This window comes from Carettochelys insculpta, chromosome 5 (genome assembly GCF_033958435.1).
Source record: "Carettochelys insculpta isolate YL-2023 chromosome 5, ASM3395843v1, whole genome shotgun sequence".
NCBI lineage: Eukaryota > Metazoa > Chordata > Testudines > Carettochelyidae > Carettochelys > Carettochelys insculpta.
Genome location: NC_134141.1, coordinates 125,898,364 through 125,910,630, shown reverse-complemented (window position 1 = coordinate 125,910,630; position 12,267 = coordinate 125,898,364). Strand labels below are relative to the sequence as shown.

Here is a 12,267-nt window from a genome sequence, read left to right as displayed (position 1 = left end):
AGAGGAGTCAAGGAAAGACTGGGTCCCTCAAGACTGGTATTGGCATTTCAATGATGCCAGTGCTAATCCAGCAGTCAGGGAAGAAGTCCCTGCTTGTAGCTTTCTGAGCAGTTAACCTTCCCTGACTGGCTAACACTGATGTTGGTGAACCATCCTCAGTGATCTATAACCATAGAAAAACAGCCCTTTCTGTTGATGTGGTATGTGACAAGGTGGGCGAGTACCAAAAACGAGATACGCATGCCATCTATTGTTCCACCACAGCTCAGAAACCACACTGCTGCAAATCCATCCACTACATCCTGAACATTGCTGAGAGTCACAGTCCTGTGTGGCTGTAGACAATTCGTGACCCTGCACAATGGCCATGCTTATTCACATGCAGAATATGCAGCTGTGTGGGGCACCTTAAAATCTGGGGCACCACTGTATCATAATGTCCACCCACCTCTTCCTACCCCTGTTTTGTGGTTCTGCTTCCTCTGGAGAAGATCTCGTTAACCTAAAAGTGAAAAAGCCAGCTAGAGTGATTAGCAGAACTTTGAACCAGTGAAAGAGCCATTGAAGTGGTCATGAAGTTATTTAACAGGCATTTACAAACCTCAGATATATACTGTCCATACTGTTAGTCTACAAAACAAAAAAAGCAGTCCAGTAGCACCTTAAAGACTAACAATATTATTTATTAGGTGATGAGCTTTCGTGGGAAAGACCTGCTTCTTCAGATCTGGAGAATAACTTATAACTGAGAGAAAAAGAACTGATATGAAAAAAAAATAAAAAAACCTGAGGAATCTGCTAGATAGTGAGGAAGGAAGGGCAGGGGGAGAAAAAAAACCTCAGCAAGTGTCTGTTAAGCTAAGTGGGATGTCTGTCATCACTTTGAATATCAACGGTGGGGAAATTGTCCTTGTAATGCATAAGATAATTGAGGTCTTTGTCGAGCCCATGGTGATAAGTATCAAACTTGAAAATGAGTTCCAATTCAGACGTCTCCCTGTGTAATCTGGTGTTAAAATCTCTTTGTTTTAAAATGCATACCACTAAGTCATCAATAGTGTGTCCTGCCAAGTTGACATACTCACTTACCGGTTAATTCAGATTCCCAATGTCTGATTTGTGCACATTCACTCTTTGGCAAAGTGATTGTGCAGTCTGTCCAATATACATGGCAGAGGAGCACTGCTGGCACATGACGGAATACATCACATTAGTGGAAGAGCAAGAATATGAGCCCCTGATCATGTGACTGATGCGGTTAGGTCCAGTGATGGGGTCTCTAGTGTAAATATGTGGACAGAACTGGCAACATGGTATGTTTCAGGGATGGGGTCCAGGATTAGTATTTCTGTGGTGTGGTGTGGGTTGCTAGTGAGAATTTTCTTGAGGCTGGGTGGCTGTCTGTGGGAAAGAACAGCAACGAGGGGTCCTGTGGCACCTTATAGACTAGCAGAAAAGTTTTGAGCATGAGCTTTCGTGAGCACAGACTCACTTCATCAGACCAGCATCTGATGAAGTGAGTCTGTGCTCACAAAAGCTCATGCTCAAAACTTTTCTGTTAGTCTATAAGGTGCCACAGGACCCTTCGTTGCTATGTAAGCAAACAATTTCTGTCTGGTACTACTATGATTCAGAGGATCAAAAGGGAATATTAACATTTAGATGAAAGGTGGATATAATAACATCATTGTTATGTACATTTCTCTTTGAAATTTGAACTGTCTATGAACTGCTTAATCGATAATCACCTTGTGCTGATGAACACAACTAGTTACCTGTGTATACATAGGAAAATAGATAATTCTACTTGAAATCTACTATTCTTCACCCAAGGAATACTTGCTGTCAAAAGGTTATCATAGTCTGCCAGTGATCTAGAAAAGAACATCAGGGCCCTGAATCTCAGATCTGCTTAAACTTCATCAGGGGAAATTTGAAGTACATGACTGAGGTGTCCAGGTCCAGCCTGGGTCACCCTAATATTGAACACTGGACTATGATCTATGGAACTAATTTTGAAACAGCTCTGCAACTCTACAGCTCACCATCTCTGCTGTGAAACTGACTTAAGAAGTCTACTCATATCTGTGTGGATGATGATCTTCTAACTAATACGCTCTCTCTTTTCTTTTTACATAAATTTTAGATTAGTTAATGAGAATTAGCTGTATGCATGTATTTTGGTAAGATCTGAGATATTCATTAACCTGATGGGTCATGTGTCTAATCCTCTGGGTACCACAGAACTTTTCAAATGATGAACAAGATGTTTTGAAATTCTCATCAAATTTGGCTCTGATGTCTGGGTGGTAGCCTGAGGCTGGGTTGTTTTAAGGAAACTGAGTTTTGGGCTTCTGGTTTTCCAGTACAGTATTGTAGAAGCTGTTTTGTTGCAGACTTGGTGGATTTGAGTGTTAGAACAATCACCAGTTTTGGGGATCATCTGTTCCAATCTCTGCCATCTACACAGAATGAGCAATCTCAGTGTGAGCCCCCTGGGATCCTGGTCACACTACCAGTGTGGCATTGCAAGTTTCCACAGTGTGATCACCACTTGCTTTCCACTGCCAGGGCAGCTCTCATTTCAGAGTCCTGTGCGAAGGACTGGGACAAGCTCAGCACACAGATCCAGGAATGTGGCCCTGCACCACTGTTCCTCATCCCAAGCTTGCATTATAATGTGATTCCAACATTCATAGTTGTTTCTTAGGCCCAGAAGTGGTGCACATGGTCTGCACTTGTCCTATGAACACCACTGCCAACTTGAACTGGTTCTTGCTCTGTCCCTCAGATATCTGCCTCCCAGTAAATCGTTCTGTTCTCTCCAACTCTTCAAACATTGGAGGACTGTGCATCCTGTGTTTGAAATTCTCATGATGATAATACAGAGTTGTGTAGGGTCCATGCTTCAGTCAGAGATGGTGGACAGAGGCGAGTCCCATATGGGTTCATGGGATTTTCTAGAGAGGCATCAAAATTATGGGACAGAGACTATACTGTGAGGATGAAAAACTGCATGATGGGAACTTGCCCTTACAGTGGCAGTCACCCCATGTGCAACTTGTTTCTGCCCCAAGATCCAGTGATAAAACTTTACAAAACATAGTGTGTTGGAAGGTGGTGAATCGCATACTGGGCTATCCACCAACAGTGCACTTCACTATGCATCAAAAACAAGCACTCCCAGGGTAGGTTTACACAGCATAGTTATTTTGAAATAACAACAGTAGCAGTTGAATTATTTTAAAATTGTTAACCCTCAATCTATGAAGGACAGCGCTTTCCTCAGCGTGAAGTTTGAAATAAATGAACTCGCAATAAATGAACTTGAAATAAATTATGCAATTTGTTTTGTGCAAATTGCTTAAGCTATTTCAAGTTACAACTACAGTATAGCTACAGGGAACAGGGCTTATTTTGAAATAATTCCCTGTCTTAGCACCTATTTCAAAATAAGCACTATGGGTGCAGACAATGTATTTTGAAACAGTGAAATGCTATTTTGAAATGCATTTTTGTGTGTAGCAGTATTATTTCAAAACAGCTACTCCAGAATAGTTTATTTTGAAATAGGGCTGCTGTGTAGACACTCACTCTTAGGCTGCATCTATACTAGCAAGTGCTTTCAGAAAATCTGGCCTTTTTCAGAAAGAATACAGAAAATGTGCTCTTTTGATCTGAAATCAAAAGAATGTGGCTCTTTTTCCAGAAGCCCTCTTCCACTCCTGGATCAGGAGGAGTGCCTTCTTTCAAAAGCTTCTTTAGAAAGAAAGCATGTGCAGACACTCCGTGGGCCCTTTCTTTGGAAGAGCAGTCCTCATAGCACCAGATTTTTCAAACCCTCGACCATTCTTTCGAAAGAGCAGGGGTGTGTGGATGCTCTATATCGAAAGAACGGATTGTTTTTTCGATCTGCTTTTTTGTGTGTGGACGCGATCTTTTGAAAGAAGTTTTTTCGGACGAGATCTTCTGGAAGAACTTCTTTCAAAAGATCGCTGTTGTGTTGATGTAACCTATGTGACTAAACATGGTGTTGATACAAGGAACCAAAGAAGCAGCCGCACAAGTAACATATTAACGGCGGAGTCTTTATGTCAGTTTAACTTGGGTTGACAAGTCTGTAGTTAGACATGACCTAAGTCTCTCACCGTAAGACAGGTCTTACAAATTTCAAATAATTCCTTTAGCTCGTTTCTCAACTCTTGCCAATTTCCTTTTTGAAGGGTGGACACCAGAACTGTGCACAGCATTTCAAGAACAAGCCCACTAATGCCACATACAGAGGCAATACCTCCCCTTTACTCCTACTTGATATTCCCCTGAAAATATATCCAAGGTTCACATGAGCCCTTATAGCTACAGGTCATGTTGAGTTGCTTGACCAGCATTACTCTTAATCCTTGTCAAGATTAATGCATTCCAGGATCTAAGATGGGGAACTATAAGTGTCCCCCATTCTTTGTTTCCAGATAATTTGGCTGTGTTGAAACAGATATTGCTCAAATAAGACCAGTGTTACCAAGTCACGCAGGGCAACCAATATAACTGACCTCTCCCCTTCATTATTTACTTGCCACTCCACCAACTTTTGGGTCATTTGCAAACTTTACCAGTGACAATTCTGTATTTTCATTTAGATCATTGCTAAATACATTGAATAGCCTTGGGCCCACTGAGAACACGTCTCAGTGGGATGATGATTCCCCATTTACTTGTTGAGTTCTTTGAGTGTTTAATCCATTTAATATGAGCCACAGTGATTATGCAGAGTACTACCATTTTAATATAAGCTTAATTTTTAAGTAAGGCTCCTGCATTAGAACTGCACCCACACAGTCCCCTGACGGAGCCATTTTTCTAGACTATAATATCTCGCCATGGATTATAATGGGACTGATTTCAGCACTGAGGCTGAAGGTCTGGAAATGAGCGAGAAGACAGGAGTTAGTGGAATGCTACTCAAGAGGCCTCCTATAGATTTTTTTACTTTTCCAAACCAGGAAAAAGCACTAGAATGGAGGAGTTTTTATATTTCCCAAATCACTTCATACAAATGGTTGCCCTTTTTTACACCTTCCAGCCAAGGTTTGTCACAGCTGTTTACAAACGCTTTTAGTTCATTTTCACAGTGGCACTGTAGCTTAATTATGTTTTCCCGAGACCATACACTTCCATATGTTTTACTGGGATTACAATGTAGATAACCACAGTGCATTTCCTACAAGCATCAGCAGGACAATTCCAACTTCAGAGAAGCCCAGGAAGGGTGACACCAGTCTATTATCTCCCCTAGTTTGATGAGTCCTCATGAGGTAGCGACTGTTATAGCTCTTCTAAAGAAAAGACAACGGAGGCATAGGATGACTATGTGACTCAGCCAAGGTGTTGCACAGTATGTCAGTATCAGAGCTAGGAACAGAACCTAGCTCCCGTTCTAATTACGAGGTAGCCTCCCCATTTCCATCCTGGTCCAAAACTACACTAGTGGGTACATTCTTCTCCCTCCTCTTTAACCATCCACACAGGCACAACAGAGCTGCTGCCGTTATACTGCACTGGAGAGGCAGGGCTGGTGGAGCATACACAGCACATGTTCTTCATCCCCGCTCTCTACACCACCTCCCTGAGCACGTGTCTTCTGCTCTCATTCCTGTGCCCAGGGCTCTCTAGCTCAGTTATCTGCCTTTGACCTTTCCCAGCCTCTCACCCTGGGAGCCATGCTACTGTCTCCAACTCAACATGGCAAAAGCCCAATAGGTTTCCTCCTCTTCCTCAGTCCAGCCAGCCAGCTGACCCGCTTAGTCTTGCAGATGACTCCTTGTTCTCCCCCTTGGCTCCCACACATCCATGGTAGAAACAAGATAGATACTTATTTAGGCTTCAGGCAACCCCAGCCCCATCAGCTGCACCTCTGCTACGACAGTCATCATGAAGCTCATATTCCCCTCCTGCGTGTCAGGGATTTGAACCTCTGATCTTTTCCCAAGGTCTGCACTACCCACATAAGAGCCAGCAGTCAGAGCCACTTCAGCACTATCTATAGGAACCCTCCTGTCTCAATATGTATAACCCAACCTGGCCTTCTTGCCTCAGAAGTGACAATCAAGATGCATTTGCGTACACAAGCCTTCTGCAACACCATGTTCAGAAATACAGCCAGGCTGTGCTTCCTTGGAGATAGTCAGGAAGAAAACGGGTTTAGAAACAACCCTTTCTGTGCACACTCAAGCTGTATATTATGCAAGGGAGTGGAGAACACAGCCCTTCAGAGGTTTTGCTTCCCTTTACTTCTCTCTGAGGCCAGATATCACAGTGATGGGCAAGCTATAAACAGATGCCCGCAGGATGTACCAGAGAGCCCCCCCGAAAGCTTAAGCTTCTGAGTTTTCACCCAGATTTGTCTTCCATGTCAGCTGCAGACTTCAGCACCTCCTCTGAGTTTCTCTCAGTTGGGAGTGGCAGCCCCCGCATACTCCCAGTTTCACCCCCTGCTGAGCAGCAGGAGTGCACCAAAAGCTTGGGGGGGGTGATGATTTGCCCCTTTGCAGTGAACCAGCACACTTCCCCCTTCCCCCCCGCCACCTGCTCTTGAGCCAGGTGCTGCTCGGATGAAAGGAGGAGCAGAGAGGCTTTCAAGGCTGAGCCTGTTTTGTAGCTATCTGCTGAAGTACCCCATCCCCTCAAGCGGTGGGAGTGCTCTTGGCCGCAGAGCTTTCTCAGCGCCGCTTTTCTCCTTGAACAAGCAGTTTTAATTGAAAAAGCGTTAGTCAGCACTGCCTTTCGGTCCCAGGTTTGCCTCCATTATGAGCTGTCACTACTCAGCCACCCAGGCTGCCATTTAATGAGGCAAAGGAGTCTGATTTATTCATCCTCTCCTGCTGGCTGATCTCGCATCTGCCTGAGCCACACAAGAGGTGACCGTGTGAGCTGCTCCCGGTTCAACAAGTTTCTTTAAAGCCCCTCCACAGGGTTATTTGGTGGGGAGGGGGCTTCTGTGCTGGGGAGATGCTGAGCGCCTCACCTCTCTGGGGCTACCTTTTCAAAGGCGTCTCCAGAGATTCCATTCGGGGTGTCCCGCTTTAGACATTGAGACAAAAATGTTTCAATTTAGGTGCCTGAAATCAGGCAGCTAAATATGGCCAGATTTTCAGATGTGCCGAGCAGTCACGTCTCCCACTGAAGATCCCCCTATCTAGCTAAGCCCTAAGCCATCTTTCCCCTTTCCCTGATCCTTGTCCCCTCCCACAGGTGAACTCAGAGCATCTGAGTTATGCCAGTCAGGACAGCTTCCTAGGGACCATCCCACCTCCTGGGATTGCTGGAGTGCCCTGCATTCTAACTGCTGTCTCCTACCTCCCAAAAGCCCCCTACACATGGAGGGGGTAAGAGGGCAGCATTCAGATGGCTACACCTGGGAATTCCCCCTAAAGAGGGGTATCTACAGCTGCATTAGTCGGACAGTTCTCAGTTCTTTTCGTGGCTGGAGCAGCACAAGAAACATAGAACTGGGGACCGGGATCTGCAATGGACTTTAGGGAGATTAGGGGGAGCTCAGCAACCCACATCGCCGGCCCCTGTGAAGGTGGACCAAGTGGGGTGCAAGGCCATGGGGGTAACAGTCATTGAGCTAAGGGCACAAACAAGAGCTACAGAAGAGCCTTTTGGAGTCTTGAAGCTTTACATGAAATCCCCTCAGCAGGCGATGCTGGATGGCAGCCAGCAGTGGGTCACAGCAAAGCTAAGGTTAACTTACTGGAAAAACACCCCCCACTCACAGCAAGTTACAGCGCTGTAAAGTGCCAGTGTAAACAGGCTCCCAGCAGAGCCCTCCTGTTCTTAGGACAGTTGGGAGCAACCGCCCGCAGGCTTTGGGGTGAGGAAGGGGCAGCAGCGCCTGGCTCAATCATCCCCTGGATGGGATGGTCCCTCATATTAATGTTAGCTACAGGCCCAGGGGAGGCTGGGGGAATACCGGGGGGCCTGGTGTGGAGCGGCAGCAGGGCACCGTTCTCTGTAAGCTGAGCACTTGGGCAGCTGCCCAGGAGAGATTCAAATGCTGCCCAGCTGATTAGCCGAGCACCCACAGCCACACATTTTTGTGCACATAAAATTTATTCTGCAAAATTAGAGGGGACACTGTACCAGGGTCAGCCTCCCGGCACTCACTGTGGCAATAGGAGCTGTGGGGAACCAGAGAGACACAGCAGCCTGCTCTGCTCTGCTGCCATTTCCTAGCCAGGTCGCCCTCAGCGCAGTGGTGGGAAGTGCTGTGCCCCAGCCCCAGCCTGCTCTGCTCTGCTCCCCCCCCGAGGCTGAGCTTTAATTTTTAAAGGGTAGACAAAGCCTACGACCAGTGCTGCTTTGTTAGCATAGCAGAGTGCTCCTCCAGGAAATGCTCTGTATTGCCAACATGCACTGATCTGGGAGGCTGCTAAAGACCTCCAAACTCAACAGGCAGCACCATTCACAGACCCACCTCTAGTCTCTTCACAAGGGTTTTTTTCCCTAGTGATAAAAATAATCCTTCTGCGTCAGTTCCATCACTGTGATCAGCGAGACATTTTATTCATCTGTGATTCCTTCTCACCTCTCATTTAAACAATTCCCCATTGAGCCCATCAAATTAATTTGAGCAAAAGACATTTATTTGGACAGCCTGCTAGCACAGGTGTCTTTGACTGGCTTTTTCTTTGAGAGGAGGCTGGCGTATCTCTCGCTCACGTGCATGCACGTGCACTTGCAGCCTGTGTAAAACTATCACATGAGAAGCAGCTGTGGGACAGACACCTGTCACGGATGGTCTAGGGTCAGAGGTGCCAACTTCCAGGTGTCTCCAGGGGGTGCTCCTCCACAGTCTGCCCTGAGACTCCACCCCCTCCCCCATGATCTCACCCTTGTTATGCCTCTTCCCATCCCTGATCCACCCCATTTCCCAAGGCTCCATATGTGCTCTGCCTCTTTCTCTCACCATGCCACTTCCTACCCCAATCACTTTAGAGAGGACCCAGCAGGGAAGGCTGCTGTAATTTCTTGTAGGACTATGAAGGAGTCAAAGGCACATGCACATTTCAGCCACCCCCTTCTGGATGGTCTAGTCATGCCCCCTCCTCAGTTCGTCCTGTGCACTTTGAGGATGTCTTTCTGCTTCCTGTTTCTACCTCTTCTCCAGACAGCAGCCTTCCACTCCATCCCCTCACTGGGGTCTAACTAGACTCTGCAGTGAATCTAGCCCAGAGAAAGCAATACGTGCACAGGGTTTAATTATGCAAAAGTTCCAGGCAAGGAAAGGCAGAAAAGCCCAAAGAGGTGCAGGCTGCCCAGCAGGAATACCTTCTCTGAGCTCTGCCCTCGCTCAGGGAATCGCTGCAGCTTGCCATCAGCTTAGCAAGGAACAACGTAAAAGAATCAATAGACATGAATCAGACATCAGGCACGGTAACATACAAAATCCTGTAGGAGAACACTTCAATCTCCTTGAACACTCAATAACAGATTTAAAAGGAGCAGTCCAGCAGTCCTGCAACAAAAAACCTTCAAAAATAAAATGCAAAGAGAAATTTCCAAATTTGACTCCATTGACCAAAGATTGACCCAGAGACTGGGAGTGGTTGGCCCATTACAAAAGCAGTTTCTCCGCTCTTGATGTTCACACTTCCACATTAACTGCGGTAATGGACCACATCCACCCTGACTGAATAGCCCTTGTTAGCTCTGGCCCTCTCCTCAACTGAGACTCCCTCTTTAAATCCTCCTCTGGAAACCCCCTTCCCCCGACTCATGCATCTGATGAAGCAGGTCTTTGACCATGAAAATTTATGCTCCAAAATATGTTAGTCTATAAGGTGTCACAGGACTTCTTGTTGTTTTTAACAAATATGTGACATTGAAGGTCCTTGCAAATTAAAATTATGCAAAAGTTCCAGGCAATTGTGTAAACTCCCTGCCTGAATAATTTCTCTGGAGAAGGTGCCTCAAGCAGGCAGAATAATCATCGCCTGACCAGAATTAGTTAAATTTTTCTAGCTGAGCCATGTAAACAATGGAAAATGAGGCCAAATCCTTTCCGCATGTGGAAACAGCCTGCAGGACACACCACAAGGGCAGAGTCCCTCGGTTTATGCAGCATGCTGCCTTCTGCTCTACAGAGGCCCCATGCTGCATGCAAGGAGAGAGATCTCTAAAACCCACTGGCCTGGGTTGTGCATTGGGGTCACAGGATTTCCTTTGCCATATCTTCCCCATTTAGGGCCTGATCCTGAGTGGACTGGGCATCCTCAAGTTATGGAGAAGTCACACCATATTGAGGGAGCTCAGGACTTCGCAGAATTAATGAGTTCACTGGGAACAGCAAGTAGGTTGCCTTTTGAAAAGTCAGGTCACATATCTAGGAGACTAAGGTTGCTGCTACGCTACCATTGTCCCGTCGGAGGGCCACGGTAATGAGGCAACTCAAAGCAGGCTAATGAGGCGCTGACATACATATTCAGCACCTCATTAGCACTATGACGTCCGTGCAAACAAACATCGAATTGCAGATTGACAGTGAAGACGGGGGCAGTTTCAAAATAAGCACCCTGCTTCCACATTCCCTTACTCCGTTCTAGCCCTGTGGCAGTAAGGGAATATCGAAGCAGGGCACTTATTTCGAAGCTGCCCCCATCTTCACTGTCAATCTGAAATTCAACATTTGTTTCCGCGGCCGCCATTATGCTAATGAGCGCTGAATATGCACATCATCGCCTCATTAGCCCGCTTCAAATTGCCTCATTACCATGCCCCCTCCGACAGGACAATGATAGTGTAGCAGCTGCCTGTAAGTGGCCTTCAAAAGTGACTGAGCTACTGACAGATAAGGAAGTGCCATGGAGCAGTGTGTTCATTTAGCCAAAACCGCACCTCAGCACCATCCTTCTTCCTTTGTTAAAACACACTGCCAAAGAAAACACCACAACAAACAATCCCACTGAGCAGTGACAATGTCAGCAATTTCCGTTTTGCTAGAAGCCTACCCATATGTGGTCATGGGGAGTCTATCTGAACTCAGCTACTGTATTTCCATGGCTGTCCATCTCCCTACTACCAATGATCCAGTGTCACTTCATGCTGACTTTCCACTAGGGAATCCAAGACCCAGCAGTGCAGAACAGTTTAAAGGTGGTCATGGCTGTTAACTGATAAGAATACAGCTCTGAGAAAACTAATGATAAATGGGATTAAAATAGCCTCTAGGACAATTAGCTCAACAGTCACAGGATAGGTAATTAACAGTGACGGACACACATCAGAAACAGAGGGGAGGGTAATACCTGTGACAACACTAAAGAGTAAGATTGGTGTGATTCTTTGTGAGGGAGGGGTTCCAGGATGTTGCAGAAGGGAAACTGAGGCATTTAGTAGCAGAATGACTCGCCAAAGGTCGCTCAACAGATCCGTGGTGGGAATACAACCTAGGTCTCCTGAGTCCCAAGCCAGTGCGCTATGCATTGGGCCACACCGTCTCTCCATCACTGTACGGCTAGGCTTTGGAATCACAGCAACCTTGCCCTTCAATTAAATAAGATGTTTGGAGAAACGCAAATGAGGCCTAGGCCACAATGCTGTTCTCCCCCAGATCAGTAACAACCAGGAGTCACTAGCCCAGATGGCTGTCCAGTGGCTTATGCAGAAAGAATGGGTAGCCCCCATGCAGGTGCCTGTGGACATTACCACTATCACTAATTGGTGCTTGCCAGTTTGTGCCTCCAGAACAGGCTGGGAGCACACTGCAGCAGGGTAGGGGTTTTGGTCTGCAGTGTAAACGTAACCATAAAATAGCTGAAGCATGGCAGTCTCCCAGGAAGATGCTGTCAGCTGAAAAACCTGGTTTTACATAGACAAGAAATTTACCCCATCAATCAAATCCTTTTGGCGCCACTGTGTGGCCTCCCTGAAAGCTATACTCCACCCAAGGGAGTATGCTCAACTCATACAGCCTGACTTTCAATGCATCCCATCCTGGTTACTGCAAGAGATACTCTCTGTGCACACGCCTAATGGTGCAAGCACCCTGTCCTGGAACCAACCCATGCCCGATGGATGGAACAAATACATCAGTCTAGACCTGGATCGCTTTTGCTGGAGAAGAAAGATGCAGAAATCCTCATGAGTTACAATCCACAGTCCATCTCCAGATGTCCTGCAGTCTTTGTTCAAAGGCATAATGATTTTAAAGTTATCCCACTCACACAGGTTTTCGTCTGATGTACATATTGCAGGTTTTTTCCCCTG

At 46.3% G+C, this 12,267-nt stretch overlaps 1 protein-coding gene across 1 annotated transcript in view; it reads right to left on the bottom strand.

The window, feature by feature from the left end:
* LOC142013949 (dynein axonemal intermediate chain 1-like) overlaps positions 1-12,267 on the bottom strand; it is a 233,542-nt gene that overhangs the window by 45,835 nt on the left and 175,440 nt on the right. The window lies entirely within an intron of this gene.